The sequence below is a fragment of the Elephantulus edwardii genome, unplaced genomic scaffold (genome assembly GCF_000299155.1).
Source record: "Elephantulus edwardii isolate Elephantulus edwardi_28Jun2011 unplaced genomic scaffold, EleEdw1.0 scaffold00408, whole genome shotgun sequence".
Taxonomy (NCBI): domain Eukaryota; kingdom Metazoa; phylum Chordata; class Mammalia; order Macroscelidea; family Macroscelididae; genus Elephantulus; species Elephantulus edwardii.
The window spans coordinates 698,516-706,558 of record NW_006400158.1 but is presented as its reverse complement, the minus strand read 5'-3'; the positions used below and the strand labels follow the sequence as shown (position 1 = coordinate 706,558).

At 43.0% G+C, this 8,043-nt stretch overlaps 1 pseudogene; it reads right to left on the bottom strand.

The window, feature by feature from the left end:
* Positions 1 to 3,856: 3,856 nt before the first annotated feature.
* On the bottom strand, positions 3,857 to 5,974 carry LOC102863901 (annotated as a pseudogene).
* Positions 5,975 to 8,043: the final 2,069 nt, after the last annotated feature.

Sequence of the window (8,043 nt, the reverse complement as noted above, 5' to 3'; positions counted from 1 at the left end):
TGACATGTTTTATTTTTTTCCCATTTTTATCAGTTTAATATAAAAGTTCATTCTTGTTAGGTGCCGTTGAATTGATTATGATTCATAGCGACTGTATGAACAAAAGATTGGAACCCAGCCCTGTCCTGTGCCATCATCGCACTTCCTGACACACAAGAGTCCACTACAGCAGTCATCATGTCAATCTACCTGATTGAGGGTCTTCCTCTCCTTCGCTGACCCTCTACCCTTCCCAACATCTTGTCCTTCTCCAAGAAGTAGCCCCTTCTAGAAACATGTCCAAAGTATGTGAGGCAAAGCTTATCATTCTTGCCTCCAAAGATCACTCCAGCTGCATCCTCTCTAAAACCTGTTTGTTCTCTTGGCCTTCTGTGGGATGTTCAGTGCTCTTCTACAACACCATAGCTCAAAGGGCTCAATTCTTCTCTGTCATCCTTATTTATTTTCCAGGTCTCAGATGCATAGCTGGTAATCAGAAAGACTGTGGCCTGAATGAGACACACCTTAGCCCTCAAACTGATATCACTACTCAATAATTTGGAAAGATCCTCAACACATATTTTCCCATTGCAATGTATTTCCTTACTTCCTGACTGCTTGTACCAAGGGTGTTAATTGGGATCCAAGCAAGATGAAGCTGTTGACAGTTTCAATCTTTTCTTCATCCATCATAACACTGCCTATTGGTCCAGTGGTAAGAATCTTTGTTTTCTTGACATTGAAATTCAATCCATACCATGGGCTATGTTCCTTGTTCTTGTGCAACAACTGTTTCAAGTCCTCCTCACTTTCAGCAAGTAAAGTTGTGTCATCTGTATAACATAGATTACTGATGAGTCTCCCTCCAATCTTGATGCCTCACTCCTCCTCACAGAGTCCAACTTCTCGTATAATTTGCTCAGCATATAGATTGAACAGGTACGGAGAGAGAATACAACGCTGATGCATCCCTTAGCAATTCTAAACCATGCCGTGCTCCCCTGCTCCATTTGCACAACAGCCTCCTGATCCAGGTATAGGTTCCTCACTAGCTCAATCAAGTGTAAAAGTTTGCAGTGAATGGAAAATGCATTTATATTATTGTGAGCATAACAAATACACTGAATTCATTTTCCTCTAGAATAAAAAACTGTACCAACACTATTGGAATGGATTGTATTTAATAGCCACCCTACATCCAACAAAATGATGTCCTGCCCAGTCCTGACCTGTCTTCATAACTGCTGTGGTGCTCCAGTCCATCGTTTCAGCCATAGTACCAATCTATTAAGAGAAGATGCTTCTTTTTCACTAATGTCCTTTCTAAGGAACATTCTGGCTATAGTTATTTCAACAAAAAATTGTTCATACTTCTGGAAGCCTGTGGTATATTTATTATTCTTCACTAACACCATAAGTCAAATGCATCAACCCTCATTTGGTTTTCCTTATTTGCTGTTCAGCTTTTACATACATATGAAGCAATTGAAAGTATCATACTTTGGATCAAGTACATTTAAGTCCCTAGAGTGACATTTTGCTTTAAAAAAGATGTTGTTGTAAAGCATTTCGAGTCACAGGCGACTCATAATGACCCTATAAATGAAAATCCTAGACGTCTCCTACTTTCTTCCTTTCTCCAGATTCATAGGGTTTCCAGAGGCAAGCTATTGTGGAAGTAGATTCCACTCCAGCTTCCAAGCTTGTTTTTTTTTTCTAATTTATTATTAATTTCAATGAAAATTTACAGAGACTTTGGATTTCCATTCATTCATTGTTGCACTCTTCTCCACTCCCAACCCTCCACCCTAGTACACCACCCTCTTGGAAAAGTAAAAGAAAAATTCTTTCATTGGTTTACAATCCCTCCTCCCAGGTCCACTCCACTATACAGCCTTTGCTCTAGACTTCTGTCATGACAAAAATACCTAATCACATATCCCTTTTAAACAGTTTTCTCCCTCATCTGTTTCAATGCAGGATACATTATTTAATTCATCTTTCTCAGTCTCCCCCCAACCCCGAGGTCAGTCCTGTTATACAACAGGCAATATGAACCATGCAATATTTGCCCTTTTATGATTGAGATACTTCACTCAGCATAATGTCCTCCAGGGTTAAGTCACCCATCTTGAATAATGTTGCATGAGTTCCTCGTTTTTCAATGCAGCATAGGATTCTATTGCGTGAATATACCACAGCTTCTCTATCTATTCATTGTTGATGGGCACTTAGGTTGTTTCCAACTTCTTGCTATTGTGAACAAAGTCACGATAAACATGGGTGTGCATATATCTGCTTGGATGTCAGTTATGGTCTCTTTTATATTCCCAGTAGTGGAATTGCTGGATCAAATGGTATCTTTATTTGCAACTTTTTGAGAAAGCACAATACCGCCTTCCACAGTGGTTGCACCATTTTACACTCCCACCAACAGTGAATAAGGGTTCCAGTTTCTCCACAACCTCACCAGCATTTGTTGCTTGCTGTTCTGTTAAATTTTGCAATTCTAACGGGGTGAGATGATATCTCGTAGTTGGTTGTTTGTGTGTTTTGGGGGGTTTTTTTTGGTTACTTTAACATGTATTGATTTAAAAAAAAATAAAGGATAGGGGGAGCTTTCAATGTCATTCAGGATACTATTTCCTGGTATCAAAAGACATTATTCTCAAACAATAACTTTCTAAAAAAAAAAGAAAAGGAATAAAAAAGTACATCATGCAAGAAAAATATCAAAAAGTGTCACTGAATGTTTCAAACCCCTGGAAACAAATTTTGTAGTAACCATTTCAACCAGTTTTTGCCTGAATAAACGCAAAATCTTGCAAGTCAACGCAGAGGCAGGCTTTCTTGCAAACATAAGAACAAAAGAGAAAAAAAATAATTGTGGATCAGATCCAAAATCTTACACATCTCCACCAGGATTCCCACCACGAAATAGGATCTCTGTAAAGGTCAAAGGTACCTGTTGGTGCAGAGAAGCCAGGCTCGGTGTCCCCTCAGCTGAAGAGGGCAGCGATCCCAGCTAGTCTGGAGTCTGACGGGGCTGCCTGCCGACTCCTCACTGGGAGAGGGGCCACAGACCAGGATCTTTCCACTTGAGGAGCAGTTCTTAAAGCCCCATTTGAACAAGAAAAATCCAGAATCGCATGCAATTGCATCTGTGATTAGGACTTGCAAAATTTCACATTCTCTACTTCTTACAGCCTGTCGTTTTCTTGCACTAATAATGGAAGTACAGTTTGTGATACCTTTGAGAGTTCAAGTTCACTCTCCAGCTAAACCAGCCACAAAATATCGCATCCCCAAACAATAACCCACCAAAGCGTTTACAAAAGGGAGGAGAGGCTAACATCATCTCCAGCTCCCCAGTGTTTTACATGTGTGTAAAAAGCCCATTACTTTAGACTCAGATGTGATGAAATAGTTTTCATTACTGTCAAATGCATCAACCAGAATTGGGATTTTGTTAAAAGGTTAAAAATTCATACAAAACCTGCTGTAAATTAAGACAAAGGTAGATTAAAATGCTTCATTATCTGACTCTTAAATAAAGTAATGCTTTCCATATAAAGCAAAGGTGGGCTTTTGCCTTGATGCGGAGCAACGCTGGCTCTAGAATTCTGTGCAAGTCTGCACAAAGATACATTCTCTGAAAAGTGTTTCCACTTATTGTGAACTTCAATATGACCAAATTCAAAGGCAAATCACGATAAAAACTGCCATTCTGCAGGCTAAGAGTTTCAGACAAGCTGCGGTGAAAAGCCACGGTTGAGAAACCCAGTGAAGCACAGGGACACAGCACGGACACTTTAGGTTTGGAGTTCGAGAAAAGTGGAGTAAAAAGTTGATTTTGTGTGCAATACTTTTAGATGCTCTAGGAAGACCCAAAATCATGATAGCCATAGCAGTCTGTGAAAAAGTCACTCTAGCCTGCTGTTGCCAAGTTGCCGCCGTACCCGTAACTCCCATAGCCAGCGCCAGCATTCATGTAGCCGCCACAGTTGGCGCCACTGAATCCTCGCCCTCGCCCTCGTCCACGGATGTTTTCCTCCTCGTCCCCGACCACGAAGGTTTGGGGGTTGCTGCACTTCGTTGTGCATGGGACCTCTCATTCCAAAGCCAGGGTTATGTGGCTTAGCAGCAAATTTGGGCCCCCCTCTGACAGGGACAGGGACTCTCTTCTTTCTGTTTGCATCAAGGGCAAGAGGGGTGCCTGGGGAAAAGCTTTTCTAGTGCAGCAAGGGCAGCATAGGCCTTTGCCACCTTTTTGTTTGATCCAACACCTTGAAACTTCTGACCATCCACCTCAACCTCCATGACCAAGCGCTTGTCATGGCTTGAGGCCACGCCTCTTCTCGTTCAGTTCCATGACAGGGTTCTTGCCATGCTTGGTGAGGTTTGGCCCCTGATGTTTTAAATTCTCAGCAGTGGAATCTGAGGGGAAGGCAGCACTGGGGGTGGAGACAGCTTCCACCACAGGGGGAGGGGCCACCACAGCAGGCTTTGCTTCAGTCTCTTCCGCTGAGTCCTCCCCCTTGCTGGAGTCCCTGCCTTCGGCGCCGGTTGGCAGACCCATGTCCTGCAAGACCTTAACAGCCACATGCAGTTTGGCAGTCTTTTTTGATGGCCCTGAGGCTTCAAATGAATTCCCATCTACTTCAACTGACATTGTGAAGATGGGGGCGTGCACAGGCCCGGTCTGGGAAACAAGTTTGTACTGCAATCCAGGTTTCAACTGGTTCAATCGCATCAAAGAGTTCATTGCTTGGGGAGGCTCTGCCTTCTCCTTTTTCTTCCGAATCTTCTTCTTCTTCTTGCTCGGTGAGTTTCCCTCTCCGTCCTCCTTCATTGGGTGTTTCAGGGGAGTAATGGCGTAGGTGGCACTGGGGAGGATTTGAACGGGTGTAATCCACTGTATTTTCATTCATTGGTTTCTTGGGCATCTTAGAAGACAGCGGGTCCATCCCCGGGACTTTATGGAGCTGGCCAAAAGCAGCAAGTCGAAGCGCATGATGCGCACTCTGTGTGATATCTTCCCGTTGCTGTCTGTCTAGATGCCCAATAGCATCAGTGGCTTCTTTTACACAAGGGTCATAAATGCCAGAACCATCTGGCATTACGATTCCTGACGCCAGGCACTCCAGCACTCTCCTAAGGGCCTCGCCGGCACCCATGGGTCTGTTAGCCGTGCAGATGGATCTCTCACAGAGAAGCTCGAGAGGCCATCCTCTGAGGGGACCCCAGGTGGGCACACGGGTGCACAGGTCTCTCAGAACCCGGATGACAATGACACAGGATTTCAGTCCATTAGCTCTAGCCTGGAACCACTTGGCGTGTCGGAGGGACGCCAAGGCAGCAAGGCATTTCTGCCTGTCCAGAACGTCCGGGGGATCGTTGACTGATAGCGTTTCTCCAGCTACTACTTTCTCCATTTCTTCTCGGACAACAGGGGATGCCAGGTGGATGGTCAGGGACAGGGGAGGCTCTTTCGTGTTTTTTATCACAATTGCAGCATCATCAACAGATTGTAGTATTTCATATTTTTCTTCTGTTACAGCAGTGAACTGGATGGCTAGGTTGTCGGCCACCTTGTCCAGGAGGGCGGTGGTGGGCTTCTCCTTACATAGCAGGACCAGCTCCAGGTCCAAGTCCCCCTTGAGCAGAAGGCCCTTTGCTACGAGGCCAACACGCATCACACCCCGCAGGGTTCTGGTCATGTGTTCTGTCTTCTGTTCCCCAGCCCCCTCTTTGCTCTCATCCTCTGGGGGCGCATCCATGTTCTCAGACTCGGCATTTTCGTTGCTTCCTTTCTCCTGCTCATCAATCCAGTCAGACACAACTTTGAGAGCTCTCTCATTGTGTGACGCCATGTTCTGAACAGCTTCTAGTTCCTCTTGGTTTGGATAAACGGAAGAATGTTTTGCCATCACATGGCGATCATCATTCACAAAAATTCGCACTGGACGCATTTTTACTTCTTTTCTGTAGTGTCTGGAAACCAAACTTTTGCTTATCTTTTCAAACTGTGACAGATTTCCTTGGTGTTATCAACACTTCAACTATCCTGTCGGCGTCCTCCTTCCTTCACCAGCCGCCGCCGCCGCCCTCCTGCCACAGCCCCCCGGGTTCTCCCTCCAAAAGCCACGCGGTGCGCGCCGGGCTGCTGAGTCCAACTGCAATGGCGAGAAGAAGAGGAGGTGGAGGAGGAGGAGCCGGGGCCGGGGGCGAGCCTCGTAGTTGTTTTGATGACATGTTTTATTTTGATGTGTTTAAATGTGACTTCTAAATGAATGACACAATTATTCATAGACCTACAAAGATAACTGTCTTTTCTGCAATGATCATATGATATTTTTTATTGTTCCGGGTATGACTTTAGCAGACAATTATCATAAAGTATTTAAAGGTTACTTATTTCAAAACTCAAACCATCATGTTTTCCAAATGTTGTCTACTACTAAACTGTTTAGAATTTAAAATTAAAATAAAACTTGGTGGTATATATACCCCCAAAACATGTTCCTTTGATTTTAAGATGTAATTTTTAGAAGTGTTAATATTTGAAAAGTTAGGGTTAACTTACAACTGATGTGTGCATCGAATGCACTGGTTTTTGTTGGTATATGTTGTCAAGTTGATTATAACTCACAGTGACTCTATGAACAATAACCCTGAACCTTGCCCTATCTGGAGCAAATCTCACTATCTCTGACACACCTGCCTCCATTTCCACAGTCATTGTGTCAATCCATCTTATCTGGGTTCTTCCTCTCTTGCATTTCTAAGCATGATGTCCTTGTCCATGGACTGGTCCCTCCTGCCATAGTGCCAAAATATGAGACAGAGCTTCCAAAATTCTTCCTTCCAAAGAGAAACTTGGTTTCACCCTCTTCAAGATAGACAACTCAAAGACATTGATGCTTCTTCTATAATTCTTAGTCATTTTCCAGCTTTCTGATGCATAGCAAGTAATTGTGAATGTCGTGGCTGGAGCAGACAAACGTTAGTCTCTAGACTGACATAATTTTTCTTAAGCAATTTGGAGAAGTCTCTGACAGCAGACTTCTTCAATGAAATTTATCTTTTGATTTCATGACTACTGATGCCAAGAATGTTGATTGTGGAGCTAAGCAAGCTGAAATTGTTAGCAATCTCAATATTTTCTCCATATATCATGATGCTGTCAACTGGCAGAGTGGTGAGAATCTTTGTTTTCTCATTTTTTCTTTTTTTTACATTTTATTAAAAATTCTATTGGTTTACATACAAAATTCATATATACTGTGTTTCATTCATGTATATTTTATTTAACTCATGTACATTGTTTTTGTGTTTCATATATTCTTTCATCACATTATATTTTTATATGATAATTTCTATACATTGTGTTTTATAAAAGGAAACATTGACCCTGTTATTTCAGGACCCCTCTGACTCTTTCCAAATTCCTTTACCCTTTCCTCTGTCCACTAAACTCTGCCACCCTGTGATATCCTCCACTTCTCAGCCTAAGGCCCCCGTCCCTCTCCTCTTCCCACTTTGGACTTTTATACAAATCTTACATGTTATCTTTTTATTTTTAAAATAATGGTTTCATGTACTAATCATCTTTATGAGATCAAGTTAGATCACTTATCATAATGCTTTCTAGCCTTTCTTATGTCATCTGTTCTTGTTATAGTTATGTGCCATTGAGTCTCCTGTGACTCATAGTGACCCTATGTACAACAGCCCTAAACCTTGCTCTGTCCTGTGCCAATCTCACTGTCTCCTATACATCCATCCTGATTATCCCAGTCACTGAATCAATCCACCTCATAGAGGGTCTTCCCCTCCTGAGCTGTCCCTCCATGCTCCCAAGCATGATATCCCTCTCCATGGACTGGTCCCTCCCTGCAATATGTCCAAAGTATGTCAGACAAAGCCTCAGAATCCTTGCCTCCAAGGAGCAGCGTGGTTTAACCTTATCCAGGGTGAAACTGTTTGTTTTCTTAGCAGTTCATAGTACATTCAATACTCTTCTCCAGCACCACAGTTCAAAGGCATCAATTCTCCTTCTAT